The sequence below is a fragment of the Rhinichthys klamathensis genome, unplaced genomic scaffold (genome assembly GCF_029890125.1).
Source record: "Rhinichthys klamathensis goyatoka isolate OS25496 unplaced genomic scaffold, OSU_Roscu_1.1 h1tg000170l_1, whole genome shotgun sequence".
Lineage (NCBI taxonomy): Eukaryota > Metazoa > Chordata > Actinopteri > Cypriniformes > Leuciscidae > Rhinichthys > Rhinichthys klamathensis.
The window spans coordinates 1,741,235-1,759,864 of NW_026606701.1; positions in this window are offsets into that span (position 1 = coordinate 1,741,235).

Below are 18,630 nucleotides of genomic sequence, written 5' to 3' on the forward strand. Positions count from 1 at the left end.
AACCTGAATATCTGCCAAGAGACTTAAAGAAGAGCCATTCAGTGTGGGATTTGGAAAAGAGCAACAGAAAGTAGAAACATGTCCAGAGGTGCTGTGCTGTTTTGCACGTCACCTGTCCAGATTAGCTTTGGGATGAGGCCTTCCCGCTGTGCCAGCTGCACATTCAGAGGCTTTAGGGGACTTCAGTGTCAGTATCGCTGGTGAGGTGAGAGAGAGTGTGAGAGTGTTTTTTTTTCTGAGGACGTCGAGGCTGGCGCTTGAGTTTGTTAGTATAAGGCATCTGTTCTGGATGTTAGAAGAGACAAGCCTCTGGCACCTCATCCAATCCCCAAGGCCACTATACTGCAGCAGGTCTCCACAGAAAGAAAGACAAGAAAGAAAACATATGAAGGGGGTTAGAGAGAGAATGTGAGAGAAGTGTACACTCAGAGTAAGAGACACTGGAATGCTGTATTGATCGGTGAAAGATTAGTATGTTTACTTACCTGCCCCGTCAATATTACACTTCCCCTGAGCCACTGTGGAATAAAAAAAGGTGTTAGGAATGTTTGCACAAAAAAACAAAAAATAGGCCCCAGGTCACTAAAGGAGTTATGCTAATCAGTGGGGATGCACAATATACTGGTACATCAGTCTGCCTTAGAAAGGTGTCTAGGCGGAGGGATCGTTCAAGGTACTGCAGGTGATGTGGTTTGGCCAACTTTGAGCAAGTGGTGTCTCCCACGTCATGCTTTGAGGCCATAGGCAGAGGTTAAAAAAGCCTGAAACACCGATCGCTGTATAGACGATACAGAACGTTTGTTGGTTAACTCTGACTGAGATTATGAAGATCACCTGAACGCTTTGAGAGCTCTGAAGGTGAAAAGATTACTGTGACCAAACAGCAGTACAGAACCTTTGGAGAGTGAGACTTTGGTTATCAGCTGATATTACAGAAGATTTGTTTTATTTATTGGTATCAAACAATATTGGATATTTAATTGCACATTTACCTCAGTTTTTACATTTAGATTACCTTTGCCATCATCTAATGCTCACTTAAAGGGATAGAACAGTTTTCGTGACCACTGACTTCAAATGTCTAGGCAAAAAAGAAAAAAACAGTGACACTTGTCTGAATATCTTCTTTTATGTTCCACAGAAAAAAAAGAGAACGTTTTGGAACAACATGAGGGTAAATAATGAAAATAATGACAAATGATGAATTTCTTTAAAACAAAAACTTTAAAACATTAATAATTTAATTGCACTGTTAAATGTTTTGATTATTGATTTTAGTTTTCAATGTTTGTATTAATATTATTCGACTTTTACCAGTTATCAGCCAGAACATTAAATTATTTATCAGCTAATTGGTATCAGTTAGAATTGAAATAATCTGATGAATATTTTCCTAATCAATAGAAAATGCACACAAACAAATTTTTAAAGGACATTTTTCAGTACTGACCTCAAATACGCGTAAGCTGCATAGATAGCATGTTTGTGCTGAGAAGAATGATAATGATTTAAATACTCAGTGTAGGCTATTATATTTAGCATCTGGTTAAATTGGATTAATTGTGGGTGTTTAGTGAAAAAGACACATTTCTTTTGTGCCAAACTATCGTACACAAAAGCAATGCAAGAGTTTATTGAATTTGCCCTGTATAACCGGATCTCTAATAAAAGATTTTTAAAGTCTTTCCCATTTCTTGTCATTCTGCTGAATGTTGGCCAACTGTGTAACATTCTCCCCAGAGCAGAAACAGTTTCCTCCATTTTTTACGATTACCTTTGCTCTTGATTGAGAATAGCTGAAGGGAGAAGAGCGTATGTGACGTGTGTCTGTTACTCAACCAGGCCACAGGAAACATGTAAATCTCAGTTTAGCCTGGAAGACACGTTCATGTTTCACACCAGATACTGTTGATCTCCCATGCAACAATTTTACTGCTTCCCGTCCTGCAGTTAGCCAGGCCCTGGGGCGCTCCACACCACACCACACACACACACATAAAACCCTCACTTCTATTCAACAATTGTTCTCACTGCACACTGTCAGCTCAACAAACTAAAGACGAGCTGGAATCTCATTTTTAGCTTTTGTTGTCCACACAGAATAAGTGTCAAAACTGTCAATCTCAGTGTTCTCCTAAAAATGGTTTAATTTCAAAAATGGCCGGTGGTTTTTGGAATTAATCGATGACTGTATGAAAGGAGAAGAAGAAGCCTTTGAATTATATATATATATATATATATATATATATATATATATATATATATATATATATATATATATATATATATATATATATATATATATATATATATATTCTTGATGGAAAGAAGAAAAGGACAAATATAATTTTGTTTGCAATTTACACAAGTTCCTCAATTACCAGCATAGGGAACACAGTGCTGGGTTGGTGGGTAAGCATTGTGAATGAAATTGAAGCTGACTGCTCCAGGTTGGCTCACGGTGTGAGAGAGATTGATTCGCTCACGAGGACGCCTTCCTGGAAATGTTCTCCAAGTCATTTCTATAAGGCACAACGTTTTAGCGATCAATGGCAATCCACAAAACTTTCCGTACGCTGCAGTAAGTTTGAGGAAGCCCCGTCGCGTTCTTTCCTGTCATTCCTGCTGTTTCTTCAGTCTGCAACAATGGATGTTACAGACACGTTGTGACCGAGAAAAACACAAACCGTTTCTCTGGCATGAGAGTGGCATCTCCAGTCGTTCGAGTTCTCGGGCTCGTCTGCAGGGTAGGTGGATGACCTGCTAAGAAAAAAAGATGTGCATGGTATTTTCTGTCAGGTACTGATGCCTGACTGTGGTCACCAGAGACCAATCTCGGGTGTCCTTTACCTTGTCAAATGTCAGAGATAAAATCTGCTGTGACATAGAGTTCAAATCTGCTGGGAAACACATGCACAAAACATGCATAATCACACACCGTATCTTTGCTTGTCTTGTTAGTTTGTTGTGATTTATATGTTGTTGAGTATTTTATGTTTGGAGAGTTAAAACGGCCCATTTACTTGGTTTGAAGGTTGATACAACCTCATATTAACAGACCCCATGAGAATAATATTAACAGACCCCATGGAGAATATAAATATATATATATGAAAATTATTATTTTTTAAGTTTAATAAATTGTTGATGCATTGAAACAATTATGCCAATACTTCATATTTCTTCATATATGTACTTAATATTTTTTTAAGCCACCCTTATTGCATAAATTGTGTATCGTTAAGTGGCCTGTTCTGGAGCTTGAATACTAATTATATTATAATATACAAATTATTGGCATAATAACCAGGTTTAAGTAATACTAGATGGGATGTTTGTTGACTAAATCTAAAATAATATTCTCAGGTGGATAAATCTCCACTGTTGCTTAATAATGTAATATAATGGCAGAGTATTCTAGCTTGACGACTTGCTCTAATGAGGTGTTTATTATTGGTCAGATATTTATGGTTGAACGTTTACAGCTCAGCGGCCTGTACCTTTTAAATCATCGGCGTGCGCAATATCAAATATCTGACCCCCGCAAATGACATCAAATTAACGGCACCCTCCATGCGATCTTCGAGGAAATGATGCGTTATTACGATGCGTCAGTGACAGCTTGCCTATAAACACATAAATCTCTCCCCTCTCACTTCCTCTGTCGTCCTATCAGTCACGCTGCCCTAACAATCGCATGTGCAAAAAAAAGCAGTGCCCTTTGTTGTTTCAGAAGGGAGTAACTACAGGCTCTGATTTCAGCCTGATAGGCACACACTCCCCCTCAGACAATTAATATTTCACCTGATAGGCTAAAGGGACAGGCTTTGAAAACAGATTAGAATGGAGGCAATTTAAAAATGCAAAATGAAACCATTTTACTGCAGCGCAAGTGTAAGTCATCTCGGGCCAGCTGTAAAGGCCAGACGGCGAGGCTCATTTCTCAATTATAATAAAAGCGCCTCTTTTTGCAGCCTACTGTTTGTTCTCTTCCAGCCTCAGCCCTTTGTGAACTTGGCCTGATCGTATTCATCCCCCAAAAGAATAGCGCTCGTGGTGTGCTATTTCATATCAGCGCACAGGTATACCCAGAGTTGCCACCTTCACTTTAGACACCCTTGTTGTTTGTAAATATATGAGATATGAGTGATGTGGGCACTAATGGATTATTACCCTTCAAACAGCCCTTTGACCTGAACCTCCCATGATTCCACTGCAGTGAAACTCAACCGCAAGGCCAAATTATTCTTGGAAGGACCCCTGGAGAGTGTGACTTTCTGCCCTCATCGTAGCCAGACAGAACTGGCCTCCGACATTCCTCCGAGTGTGACAGTGCAGCGTTCCACAGAGGCTGTCACAGCAAAACAGGCTCCGATATTAGGACACCGTTTTTGGCAAGTCAAGGTATATGACACTAATGACAGTTAATCTTGTCAGAAAAACTGAAAAAAACTTTTTTTTCTAGTCAACGATAACAAAGATGAGACGAAAAAGACGCATCATGTGATTTTCATGTTGTTTTTTTTTTTTTATGTTGATATTATTCGTACATATCCAATACAGTTAAAAAAAAAATTGGGGTCAGTAACAATGTTTTGAAAATAAAAGAAATTGCTACTTTTATTCAACAAGGATACACTATACAAAATATCCTGTCAAATTTACAGTAAAAAAAACTAGCAGCTGTGGTTGCCAGAAATTCACCATCAAAAAATACTGGGACAATTTTTCCAGTTATATTTAATTCAAGTTCCCCTGTAGTCAATAATTGTATCCCTTAAAACTCATCTTTGATCACCAAAATTACATTTTTAAAAGTTTTTTCCTTGAAAATGTCTTATGTCTTAAAATAGCTTGAATGTAACTCTACACCCTTGCCTCATTTGGTATACGCGGTTCTATGAATATGCAAATTAGCCCCGCCTCCACTCACTCACACCAGCTCAGAGATCCACTCGTTGACGATCACACGTTGAGGTGATTGGTTACAAGGTTTGTGATGTCAGAAACACCAGCGATTTCAAACCACGTTTTTGAGACTGTCTTTGGTTCACTGCGGTTTTAAGGAGAAAATACTCAGCAATGGTGTTGACTTATGAATTTGTACAAGGTTTGTCTTAAAGCATATTAAAACCACCATATAGATATATAAACAACATTAAAAACTTGATTTTCACCACAGGGGGACTTTAAGTGATGTAGTGTTAATATACTTTAACTACCAAAATCTGCCTTTTTAACTTAAAATGTACCAATATCCTCCACAATAATATACAGTAGGTGGCACAACAGAAAGCCACGTGATGAATCAGAGCTCATCGTAAGCGGCCAGCTCATAAAACATGGTCAATACTAAGTATAGACGGTGCACATGGTCATACACAAAGACAAAAAACCATCAGGGAAACACATGACACTAAAACAATGCCCTTAACATTAACATAAAATGCAACACACTAATGAAAACAACACACTAAATATATTACTGATAACAAAAATATGAAGAGACAAATTTTTTTATAAAAATGTAATGACCAAAATTATTTAAAATGACAATGAAATATTTACTAAATTTATATTAAAGAATATTTTCATCAAAAGACAAAAAATAGGAGAAAACAAACACTGGTTGAGGAGAATTCGTTCAAATTGAGTTGGATCAAGCTGGCTTATTTGATTCAATTTTACATTACATTTCACTTATGAGCCAATTTTTGATAAATAATATCCAATTAGCGACCTGTTGTGTGACACCCAGATCTACTTTTGAATCAGAACGTTCCCATGCTAAGTCTCAATCTGTCGTGGTGTGTGGCAGAGGGTTAAATACTTTGGATATTGTAATTAGGGGATTTACATACAAATGAGGAAAAGGTCATCCACCAAACGACAGACCCTAAATGAGCGTTTTTTTTAGACTGAGGGTGAATGGTTTTGCTAATGTGTCTCAAAGTCAATATTTGAGTCTGCTGATATAGTCCTTCGCCTCTCTGCTTCCATTGTGGTCCTGTCAGACAACGTCGCTTTGTTTATGATGTCTCAATTGAACATCATTTGAAAAGCAATGGCGCTATAGCAGCCATTTACCTCTGAAAGGAGACGTTTAAACATTACTATGGGGTCTTCGGTTTCACCATTGATGGAAAATGAATCACATTCTGCTGGGTTTTTTTTTTTTTTTTTTTTTTGGATAAGTAATGTCCGGACATTTTTTGCTTACAAATGCAATTTTGAAAGAAGTGTTCCTGGGTTAAGGATACCATATAGATCTACACAGAAAATCCATTTCTCCCCAATGAAATTTGAAATATTAATGCTATCTGTCCCCAGAGTGCACTTTTATATGCTCAAAGTGTGAAAATCTTCTGAAACAGTCTGGGGTTTCTGGCTTTGTGAGGGATTATTTCTTTATTTATTCTGACTCGCTACATGGCCACGTCCTGTCGTTCTTGCCAAATTGCTCGAGAAATTTTATAAACATTTTCTGAAAGCCTGTGCACACATTCAAACTGTCAAGTCTCTGGTGCTGAGGAGTATTTCTGGTGCTGAGGCTCTAAAAATACACCCAGGCAGACTGGAGAGACCTCAGCCTCTCGCAGAGCCGTCTGCCTTGACTAGAAGCTCCGGAAACCAAAATAAAGATGTGAAAGAGACAGATGAATACTACAGTCCGACTGTGAGTGAGATGCCCGTCTGTTTGTTTGTGATTGCGTATGTGTGTGACGTAACAGTGTAGAGATATCCAACTATCAAGGAGGTGTTTGGAAGGGGCTGTCAGCACTTGAGGATGCAGACTGAGCCGAGGGGTGAAACATTTCAGAGATGGTGAGATTTGTGTGTGCGCCATTGTAGTATGTGGGCGATCATTTTTTTTCCCAAGCAATGCAATGCATATGCAATCGAAAATAAAACCTTGGAGCTGTGGCCTAGTGGCTTTCTTAAGTTTTGTGCACATGTGGGAAATGTGAGTTTTGAATCGGATTTTTTCACCCTCATTGTTTCCCGTCTTCTCTCTAAAAGTGACACAATGGGAAGATGAATGCAATGCATGTGTAATCAAAAAACAAAACGTTAGAGTTGCGACTTAGTGGCTTGAGCTGTTATATTGTATAGTATATTGAGCTCATGTGGGAAATGTGAGTTTGATTGTGACTTTTCTTCCTCATAATTTCCTCTCGTCTCTTTTAAAAGGGACAATGGCCCCAAAAAAAAGAAAAGAAAAAAAAGGAGGGTGGCAAGATGAATACCCTGGCTACGTCCGAAATCGCATTCTCTCTTGAGTAGGTACTTATTTTGAATAAGTAATTACTTCAGGACCACTAAAAAAGCATGTTCTGTATAGTATGAATGTGTGTAGGATGAATCTAACATTCGCGATGTTGACCTTATCACGTGACCAGTGTCAGTTGCGTCGCCTCACTGCCATTCACAAATCATCTCCTGTGGCCTCATGGGATAGTAAAGTGTCCATCATATGTACATTTTAGAATCTCGATGGAAGAAGTGTAGGTCATCCGGGTACTTTTTGCCTCCTCTTTGAGTACTTTGAATTCGGACATACTTGTTCTGTGACATACTGTTTTTCGCCTACTATATAGGGAAGTATGGTATAGGGAAGTATTGGATGCAGCGATATATAGGGAAGTATTGGATGCAGCGAATGTATATGTAATCGAAAAACAATACCTTGGAGCCATAACCTAGTGGCTTGCACACAAACGTTCAAATCTGACTTTTCTTCTCATCATTTCCTTTCTTACCTCTAAAATTGACACAATGGCCAAAAAATGGTTATAATATAGTACAGAACAAAAAAAAAAAAAGACGGTGGAAAGGTAAACAAAAATATGTTTGTGCACATATTGATTTGACTGGTTTACCTTATCTTTTCCTGTCTTTTCTCTGCTATTATTATAAATAAAACTGACACAATGGCACAAAAAAAGAAGATGAGCGTGCATGGCCGCAGGCTGGAGTAGATGTGTGTATTATGTTTATCTATAGGGCCATTCGTTTGGCGTATGACATATGTATATGACATGTGTATGACATCACACGTGTATTGTGAGTGTGTATATGTGGATAAAACAGTGTGTTTTCTCCTGTATGTGAGTTAATACTCCTTATCAGGATCACTGGGAGGAAAGGGAGGATAACGTACGGCCAATTTAACACATGAAGACACACACTCACCGCTGGAATGGGCTTCAGATAGAAGAGATGAGAGATCAGTCTGTTTGTTAGCCCCTTTCATTCCACCTGCATGGTGTGTGTGTGTGTGTGTGTGTGTGTGTGTGTGTGGTCGGGGGTTACTGTGGCCTCAGCAATACAATAGACAGCGGGGCATGGTCAAGCCGTTTAGTTCAGCAGTGCAAACACACCAAGACATAATGGATAGATAATAAACACACGGCTTCAGAACATAAGCGTCAGCGTACACAATAACACAACTATTATTTTAATCCTTTCTCACTCTCTCCCTGTGTTTCTCTTTATTACAACATTCCTTCACGTCCTGTAACCCATTTGAGTAGCCATGTTACACAGGTTGTCCTCCCTAGACTCCCTAGGTTCATCGTTTTTTTTATTTTTATTATTGATTCCAAGCCGCCTGCATTCTAGTCTCCCTATTTGTCCAGATTTATGCTCCCTCTTTCTATCTGTCCCCGTCTGTTTTTTCCTCACTCTCTCTCTCTCTGTTTTCCAAGAAGAAGAATCCTTCCTCAGTAAAATCTTTAAAAGCCCTCGCTGTCTCTTATTGAATTACTGTCATCTGTCTGTCTATGGGGAAGTTTATGTGCAGATGGTTTTTATGTCTACAAAAGATTTTATAACTAACCATAAGGCCTACTGTGAGTTATAAACAGACTAAATCATTTTGGAAAATAATTTTCCTCAAATGGATGAAAAATGTCAAATCATTCATGCATGTTTTGAGGTAAAATTCCTTTTCATCAGTTTCTATTTTTCCTCTTGTGTTTTCTTCCTTGCCTTCTGTTTTTTCTTTTATGTTAAATTCATCATTTACCTTTTTTTGTACTTCTTAGTTAATTACAGATGGGATTTGTTGTTTGTTTAATAATTTAATTTAATAAGTCATTAATTTAGAAGATATACATAAACATTAATTTGAAGATAAACAAACATTAATGAATATTCAATGACTAAAAATTTTATTTTTATTTACTTTCAAAGTAATTGGCATGGTGATTGATACTTTTGCATAAAAAATGATTAATTAAATTTACATTTAACAGATGTTTTTGTTTAAAAACATTAAAATGTGTGAGGTGGCACACAGGGTAAAGGCTCACCAGCATGGGACAAAAGACAAGTATTGTTGCAAATACTTTAGCTAAAATTATATGTTTTTAATAATGTCTAAGTCAACAGTTCAAATTCTTAATGCTTGTTCAAAACAATCCCTTTAGCTAGGTTTGTACTATTTTCTGTTTATTTTGATAAATAAAATAATTACTTTTTTGTTCAATAAATATAGCCATTAAAATATGTTAATATGAAATACATTTTAAAAATGTAAGATTCTGAAAGCATTGAAGGAGATCCCATAATTTAATATAGATTTACAGTATAACATTAAATCATATTTTATTATATGATATGATTAATATTGTATTTTTAAACATGATGGTTTCATTATAAATATGGTGTTTATCTCTAAGGTGGACACCCAACTTAATATGATATTTGCCATGTCATTTCAACAAGTGGAAAAGTCAGCCGGCTGTTTATTATCATATTAATTATTGTGCCTTTCGCCCGAACAGCAGTGGCGCCTTTTACCAAAAAAGCTTGAACAAAACAAAATAAAAGTCCTTTGTCTGAAAATATATTCAATATTTTTTCAATAATTCAATAATTTAAATGATTTTCAAATCATTTGCTACTTAAGTCTACAACATTTTTAAGAGCATCAAATATTAGATCTATTGGCGCGGAATCAACTTTGGGCTTTTGCCCACAAACACATCAATAATAAGCCAAATTTCCTCGTGCATCTTGAAAAGCCGAAGTTTTGGAAAGTTTTTGTACCATCTAGTGGTTTAGAGGAAAATAAAATCAAAGGCTCCTTTTACCCCGGTGCGCATTTAGCCCCGTTGTACCCTAATACTTTGTAAAAATTTCAGTGCGAAAACCTGTTTTATTCACTAACCACCCAAAATCGGTTTCACCGGGAGGTAAATTCACTGAACTAGTATCATGCTGCAAGTATTTAAATAGAATCAGAGCTATTTTTTCAGAGCTATTTTTATGTAAATTAGTCTAATTATAGTAATGTTTCATTCAACGTTTCACTATTAAGAGAGGTTTGTGTTCATTTTCTATTCTATCAGGGCAGCAAAAACCCTACAATTGTTTTTAGTACCTATAGATTACAGTGATGCCAGAGGAAATATTTCCTTTTCTCCATTTGGACACAATATCAAAATCTTACAGCAAAAAAAAAGTCCTATTTCCCTCTCTGTCTCCTCACTGTCATCCACTGATCATTTCCACAGTAGACAAGCGAGTGCCCGACCTCCACATTACCTCATTCACCTGCTCAGGTGTGCTGAGTTACAAGGCACACTGCACTGCTATCTAGACAGCTCTAACCAGAAAAGGAAAAAGAGCCATCACTCCTTCCCGAACAGGGCTGAGATGTCAAAGGTCACCCTGCACTCCTTCCCCAGGCTCATTACGTCATCTCATCCATGTCTTTTTTTTTTTCCTGTCTTTCTCAAACCCCTCTCCCTTTTTCTCCAATGGCATTTATGTAAACACAGCTGTGTTGTTGACATTAAAGGGCCTTGTTCTTTTGATCCCCTCTGAAAAATCTCTGGCCCTCTTTCCTCTCACTACATCAGAGAACACACGCGTCCGCTACAACAACCACAAGTGCAACTGTATCTGCTTGAACTGCAGGTGCTGTTCTTCATGTTCTGCACTGCATCAAATAAACACATATTGCACCACTACGAGTGGATTGAGAGGGCCGTTAGCACTCGCTGCACACAATCGTCATGTGGCCGCCAGTAAACAGCCATCAGGGAAGCAAGGATGCCAGTAAGCGGATCGTGCGGTGAGACGTACATGTAAATTGAGAGTCAACGTAATCAGGAGCTTCTCAGCGAAGCATAGAGGCTCAAATTTTACCAATGAGAGAAAAAACGAGATTTGTGGATTAGACCGCGTCAAAAAGAAAAAGTGCTTACGAAAGAAGTTGAAACACAATAGATGGGCCACAGTGGGGGCCCCTGGTGTAGACTTTCCCCAGGCTGTTTGTCTCATTAGGGACTCGATTGATTAATAACATCCCTGGAAACCAGCCGTATTAGCCGAATTAGGAGACCGGGGGGAATTCAGAGGGAAGAGAGGAGGGGATAACCTTGCACTAGCCCAGGGCTCTGTCTCGCGGTATTTCCCCTCTCGCACGATGAATGAAATCAAGCCTGCTAGGCACCCGGTCTCTGAACCCTAATCCAATATCATTAGTATTCTCATGTTTGGCTTGGCAATGCCTGACGTGATTAATGTGGCCATGGAGTTGACAGAGAGAGAGATCATGAGTTGTGTTGATGGTCCGTTTCACATAATCAGATGTGGGTTTGTGATTGATTCTTTCGTTAATTCGCACAGCCTCCCTCTACCGTTCACTTTTCTTCCTGTGATTTTGTCTTTTCCTTTTTTATCGGCCTAATGTGTCATATAATCTCGCTCATTCACAGTGAAATGCACTCCAGTTGTTATTTGCTTGTGTACTGAGAGTGAAAATCTAGGGAAGTACGGGTTTTTAATAATGTTGAAGCATACAGTGTGTATAATGCTGACTCTGAGCGGAAGAGACTGTTTACAGGCTGTCTTGAACCTTCAAATCTCAGGCTTGACCTTTATTGAGAATCCATAAACCATTTTGGAAAAATTATTAGAGGTTGATCCTTGCCCACTTCTAGAAATCTGTCTGGAATGTGATCCTCTGTCAATTAAGCTGACACAATTGTTTGGAACCACTGTCCAAGATTGATTAAATTAAGACCTAAGAATTTTATTTTATTTTATTATTATTATTTTTAAATGCAGTTGTCACTTATTTAGTCAACTGTATGTGAATGTAACCATATTTAACAAGACATCCTAAAAAAAAAACATCCTAGAAACCACAAACCTAGAAAGCACAAAGCAACCATCCTAGCATTGTATGAGAACAGACAAACACCACACACATCTCATTTAGAAAATGTATAAATCTTGTTTTTTGGGGGGATTTATGTGGATCAGTCTTGGACTTGATGAGATATTTAAGACTATTATATTTAACTATTGAATGAATATTCATTAACCATGTTTTGAAATTCATCTCCCTGTATGCATCTCTCAGCGGTATGGCAGAAATTCTAAATTCTGGACTGAGCTGAATATCTGTGGACTTATTAGGTTAGGTATGAGGGCCAGCTGTTTTGGTGGAGTGGGTCTGCTGAGTGGACGCTGATGAATCCAGTCTGATAATGAGCGTTAAGCATGCTGAGAATCCACACACATTTCAATCATTACAACTCAACCTCCAAGGAGAGAGGAATGCAGAAAGAGAGAGAATGAAGGGGGACTTAGAAGCAAGAAAAGACACAAAGGGCCTCCACGGTAGAGTGAAAATCTTCATTTTTCTCTACAGCCTCAGCACTGCGAGTCTTGGCATAGACAAACAGCAGGTATCACCTTCCTCCAAGCCTGGGCCCAAAGCAGTCGCTGCTCTTTACACTTAACGAAGCTGATGTGTTCGAGAAATATGTGTCTATGTGTGTGTGTGTTTGCTTGTAGAAATAAAGCCAGGACCAGAAGTTCCTCTGAGTAGAACCGGATCCCGGCTCATCGAGGGCTATTGAGGGACCAGGACAGGGGGACGCAGGAACAAAATAATGACGGATGGTACTGATTGGACATCTTGTGTGAATTAAAGTGGGTTTGACTCTGCTCCTTGTCCCTGTGTGCGGCAGATCGGATAACAAAGCAAGGCTTGTGAAGGTAAACCGATCCTATCACCAGACTCCATTCGGCAGCTCCACAGGTCTGTCCACAGAAACGTTTTTCTGTTTCTCTGCGCTGAAAGAGGAGAGCAGTGGATACACACACACACATACACAAATAAGAACCTACATACTTTGGACACACACAGCTATATACTTACTTCTTCACACACACATTCAACAGGCCGTGAAATGGGGCCTTATCAGGCTGACGGCAAATGAGATGTAAAAGGTATTTTCAGGTATGCACATTCCTTCCTGTCATCCTCAGGAGAATCATTTGTTTTAGTTTCCAGGAAAGAAAACTCCACAGGATTTTTCTCATCATCTTGTCCTTGAGGTGCAGTAAAAAACACACAAGCTATAACTCCAATTTTACAGTCAATAACCCATACAACATCATTTTAATTATGTATAATAATACTCGGGTAAAGGTGGAGTGGATTATTAAATGATTATTCATTTAAAGACAATCATTTTTGTCTATCCTGCTATATTGTACTGCACTGTGCTGTTGTGCTATGCCAATACCATACTTTACTATTATACCATAACATACTATACCATACTGTTTTGTTCTATATTCTACTGTACTATGCTATACTATATCCTATATCATAACAAAATACTTTATTATACCAGACTACTGTTTTTCCTTCACAAAGAAGTCATGAAGGTTGCATTTATTTTATAATTACCATACAACTTTAAAAAACTGTTTTCTATTTTAAATTCCTGTGATGACAAAGCTGAATTTTGGTATACTATGGTACAGTGTATAATACCAAACCATACTATACCGTACCTTACTATACTATACACATACCATATACATACTATTCACTTTACTGTTACAGCCACTGATTTTATCAAATAATAATTTTTGTCTTGTTTTCCATTCAAAATAACTTTACAGTCTTTTCCATTCATTAACACAAGGAGGATACATTTACTTATGAAGCATAAGATAAGACTTGTTTTCAGGGAATATACTGTATCTTGAATTTAGTTTATTTTTCTTACTCCATAGGTTTTTTTTTTTTCTTGTTGTAAGCATAAAACTCACCAAATTGTGTTAGATCTATGCTTTAAAGGGCTTTTTGCCAGTTTGCCTTCTTTATGACTTGTATAAAGAGTAAAATATTCCACTGCTTTGAGCAGTTCTTGTTGACCATAAAAATGTTCTCATTATAGAGAACAAACCCCTTCTTTCATAAGAAACGTTTTTAGGTAAACAGACTGAGCAAAACATTCTCACCTGCTAACAGAGCAGCACGATATATTTGACAGTCATCCACATCCCTGATATTTTCCTCCTTATTGAAAAAATACAATGAATGTAGTGTGTGTCAACACAGCTAATATGAGTCGAGAGAAGGATTCACGTGATAATGTGAAAGGGCGCAACATCAGCGCTTACATTACACATAGAATGAACTAACCCGGCTGCCAGCAGAGCACTCAAAATGGCAGGCATTCTTCGGTGGCGTGGTGTCAAGCGAGCTGCCCTCGGAGCAGAAGAGACGAGGAATTTGATGCTCGGTCCGTTCCAATGCACTCACACCATGGTTGCTCTCGTCTCTGTTTCATATTCATTTCTCTGTCGGAGAGGGATTGTGTGGGTGGATCTGGAGGAACAGGGTTGAGAAGCTCACAACTGTAAATACTGCAGATTGAAGTCTAGCAGATCATTTTTACATTAACGCATTAAGAAAATGTATTTTATTGTCTTTCTTTGAGTTATACGCGTAGATATAAGTGTCGCCATAGATTAGAGAGATAAGATTTAATTCTTACTAAATGTTGCGTATTTGGCAAGGGATATGAGGTATTTCCAGCTTGTTCATTTTTATTGGACTTTCTTCCCTCCTTCAACTCATTTGTTTGTGTTTAGCTTAATCTTCATACTGCAGTTTTTCAGAACAAGTCTCCAGGTATCTATTGCATAAATCCTCCTAATTTGTGTGTGAGATTGTGTGAGAAAGAGAGAGGCTGTGTGTAAAGTCCTTAGCCAACATCAAGACAAGGCTGTGATGGATGTGGGAATGAAAGATCACATCTGTGTATTTTCCATTTGTCAGGGGAGGATCAACACATCTGGTTATTAATTATGGCCAATATTAGAACATTCTATACAAATACCAGACTTCTTTCAGGAAAATGCTGTGTGTCTTGGCGCTGAGCTTCTGTCTTTGTGTTTTCCTCATTGAAGATACTTACTTAACTTAACTTAATTCTCTCCGTGCCCGGAGGCACACAAGGCTTGGACATCACTCCTCCATTGGGTTCGGTTTGCAGCTGCACGTCGTGCTGTGTTCCACGTGTTCCAGCCTGCACCGTTTCGTTCCAGTTCCACCATTCTCCGCCAAGTTGTTTTTGGGCGGCCTCTTTTCCTTCTTCCTTCAGGTGTCCACCCGAGGGCCACAGCACAGTCGTCCGTTCTGTCCTTCCTCAGCACATGGCCGATCCAGTTCCATCTCCTCCTCCTCACCTCCTCACTGATTTTATTTGTTTCTGCCATCTCTAGAACGGACTTGTTGGAGACGTGTTGCTGCCATCGAATCTTAAAAAGCTTCCGTAAGCATTTGGTCTGGAATATGTCTAGCTTCTTCTCCTCTCCTTTGGTTAGTTTCCAGGCCTCACATCCATAAAGCAGAACCGAAAGTACTGCTTTACTCATATCTTCAATGACCTCGCGCTGGGACTGCACGGCGTATGAGGCGCGTCCCCCCGGGTGGCGGATGGGGGGGGTTACACCGTATGGTGTCGCGGACCAACGCAGTATAAGGGAAGGACACCCTGACAGAAAACCACTGGCCCTCCAAGCCTGGGGGTTGGGCAGAAGATATGAGTTGGATAAAGAGCTACACTTTTGATTGGTAGCTGATCAAGTCAAACACACAAGGCAAAATATTGCACTTTGTCTTTATGTAAGGCTGTCAGTGTGTTAAAAATGTAATCCAATTAATTTGATGATGTGCTGATTAACCCAGCTGACAATTGTATGTTCTGAGAACATTTTCTTAACGTTTCCATTATGTTACATGAGTGAGTTCTGTGAAAGTTTAAAACGTGCATTTTTATGTTTAAAAATGTTTTTCTTTGGTTATGTGCAGAAATAGCAGAATGTTATATCAATGACAACAAAATGAATTGCATATATTAATGCTTTTGATGAGAAAAGCCCTCAAATGAAGATAATACATTATTGCAGCAGATGAGTAAACCATTGAATAGACAAAAATTGTCTTTAAGAAGTCAATATTTTGATTAATTCCATTTAATTGAACATAAACCTATTACTTGCAGTCCACAAGGATCTGTTTTGCTGATCAAGCCCAAAACACAAGGAAAAATCCTGCACGGTGTTGAAAAAAATGTAATTAAATTAATTTGATGATACGATGGTTTACCCAGCTAACAATTTTATGTTCTAATGACAATTTCTTAACATTCGGTTATTTGAGACAGTTCTATGACAGTTTAAAACGTCCAGATTTTTAATATTTAAAAAAGTTTTTCTGTTCTGTTTTTTCTGTTTTCTGAAAAGTAAAGCAATTTTCAACTTTTTTATGAAGTTATGCAAGATTCAACTCATTTTTTAAGTCAGTTTAATGTAATTTATGATGAAATGACTTAAACATCAAATTGATTGTTGATAAATTACGTAATAATAAGTTATGTAAATTACTGAACTGGCTGTAGAAGTCAATTTATTGTTTGTTGCATTTCATTGAACATAAAGCTATTACCGGCCTACAGTCCGCAATGATCAATTTTGCAATCAATGTCTGAGGTCAACTTATACTGGTAGGAAAATTAATAAATTATTATGATATTAGCGGGTCGGAGGGCATAGGTGCGTTGTTTATATTGTAAATTAACTACATTAACATGTTAAATCGACAGCCCTACTTTTAATATAAAGTCAAATGGCCACACATAACAACATCTTTTGTTTTTGAGCAGGAAGTTGTCCTGGCCTGGACAGCACAGCTGCAGATCATAAGAGCGGCGATATTTACAGTTCAGGATCGTTCTGACGAGGGCAAAGAAAGGCAATAAATCTCCCTGCGTGCTGTCCGTCTATGAGCCAGCATAACAACAGCAAAAGAGAACTTAACGGGAACCGCTGTCACATTCTGAACTGAAAATATTTTCATTCCTGAGACAAGGACACCGTGTCCAGCTCAAGGGTCATTTGCCCCCTCCCGTCCCCACATACTGACACTTACGAACACGCGCTCAAAATTGCATATACCATTTCTAAAAGCATTGTGGGTCTTTTTTGGAAGACCTTCTTGCGTTTTCTATGAGAAGGCGAGACCCTCCTTCCCCTCCGTGTCCAGGCCAGACTCCCTGGCATTTCCCAATTCGCTGTGGCCAGTTGTTGTTGGTGGACTGAAAACCGGAGGAAAATAAAGAGATCTAAATGTCAGCAGGGAAGTGCAGTGCATTCCGCGCCCCTGCATCTCCTGAGCGGTCACCTAGAACAGCGTGTGATCCTGAGACAAAGCTGCCCACAGCTGAAGGTGGGGGTGGAAGTGGAGACATTACCCAGAAAGCAAGCCTGCGGGATTGTCACCAAGTCCAGCCGAATATCTCTCTGGTCCATCTCTACCTGCAGGGGCTGGGCCACTTCTCATTTAGATTCTTTTACGGGATATTGCGTTTTTCTGGGTCGGAATGACGAGGGACCGGTGGTGACATAAATGGAGGAAGCTTGAAAGGGAGAGCGGAAGCCTCCGACACACACACACATACACGCAGCTGTTCTTTTCATGCACACACAGCCTGTACGGACACATAATGAAAATACATGGGAAGACTAGATGGAGATTTAAAGGTGTGTACTGTACACTGCAGGACATTTTCTTTTCCTCTCCTTCCTTCCCAAGCCCTTTTTTTTCCCTCAAAGGTGTTTTCAGCGGGAGCATGAAAGATGCATGAGGAAGAGAAAGGTCACCGCTGAAAATAAAAAAAATAAAGGCCTTTTTGTCGCAGCACGAGCGAGAGAGAATGGTAATTTTATTTAGTCTTTTATTTCTTTTTTTGTCTCTCTGACAGTTTGTTGGCAAAGAGAGACAGCGAGGCGTAAAAAGGGACCCCTCGGCTTGGCAGTTCATCGAGCGGCACGTCACTCTCGAATTAGCTTTGTTTCTTAAATGCTCTCGTAAGAGAACGCCACACTCTTAGTTCCTTTGTGAGCTCCAGAGATCATGAATTCCTTGTTTAGCCTTATGTGAACTTGAAAAGATGCTGGCGCATTTCACTGGAAGGCAATATTTACATACGGTGTGGCATGGCCGTGCATTTGATTTCGATCCGCAGTAGCCCAACTGATCCCCGTCCAAAAACATGCTCTTAGCCTCCACTGCTGTCTCATGGAATACATTATTCTATTTTACTCTATATTAGGTTTACCTCAAATGCAACACCAGTAAGCCAGTGCTAGATCTCTGAGCATGTGCAGAATATTATGTGGGATCTTTTGACTAAGGCATGGAGTTTTGACTAAAGCATTTAGCTCACCGCAAATGGTGAAAAAATAACATTTACTACTACTGTGGATGTTTTTAGTTATTCTGCGCAGACCTTTCCCTGTGGG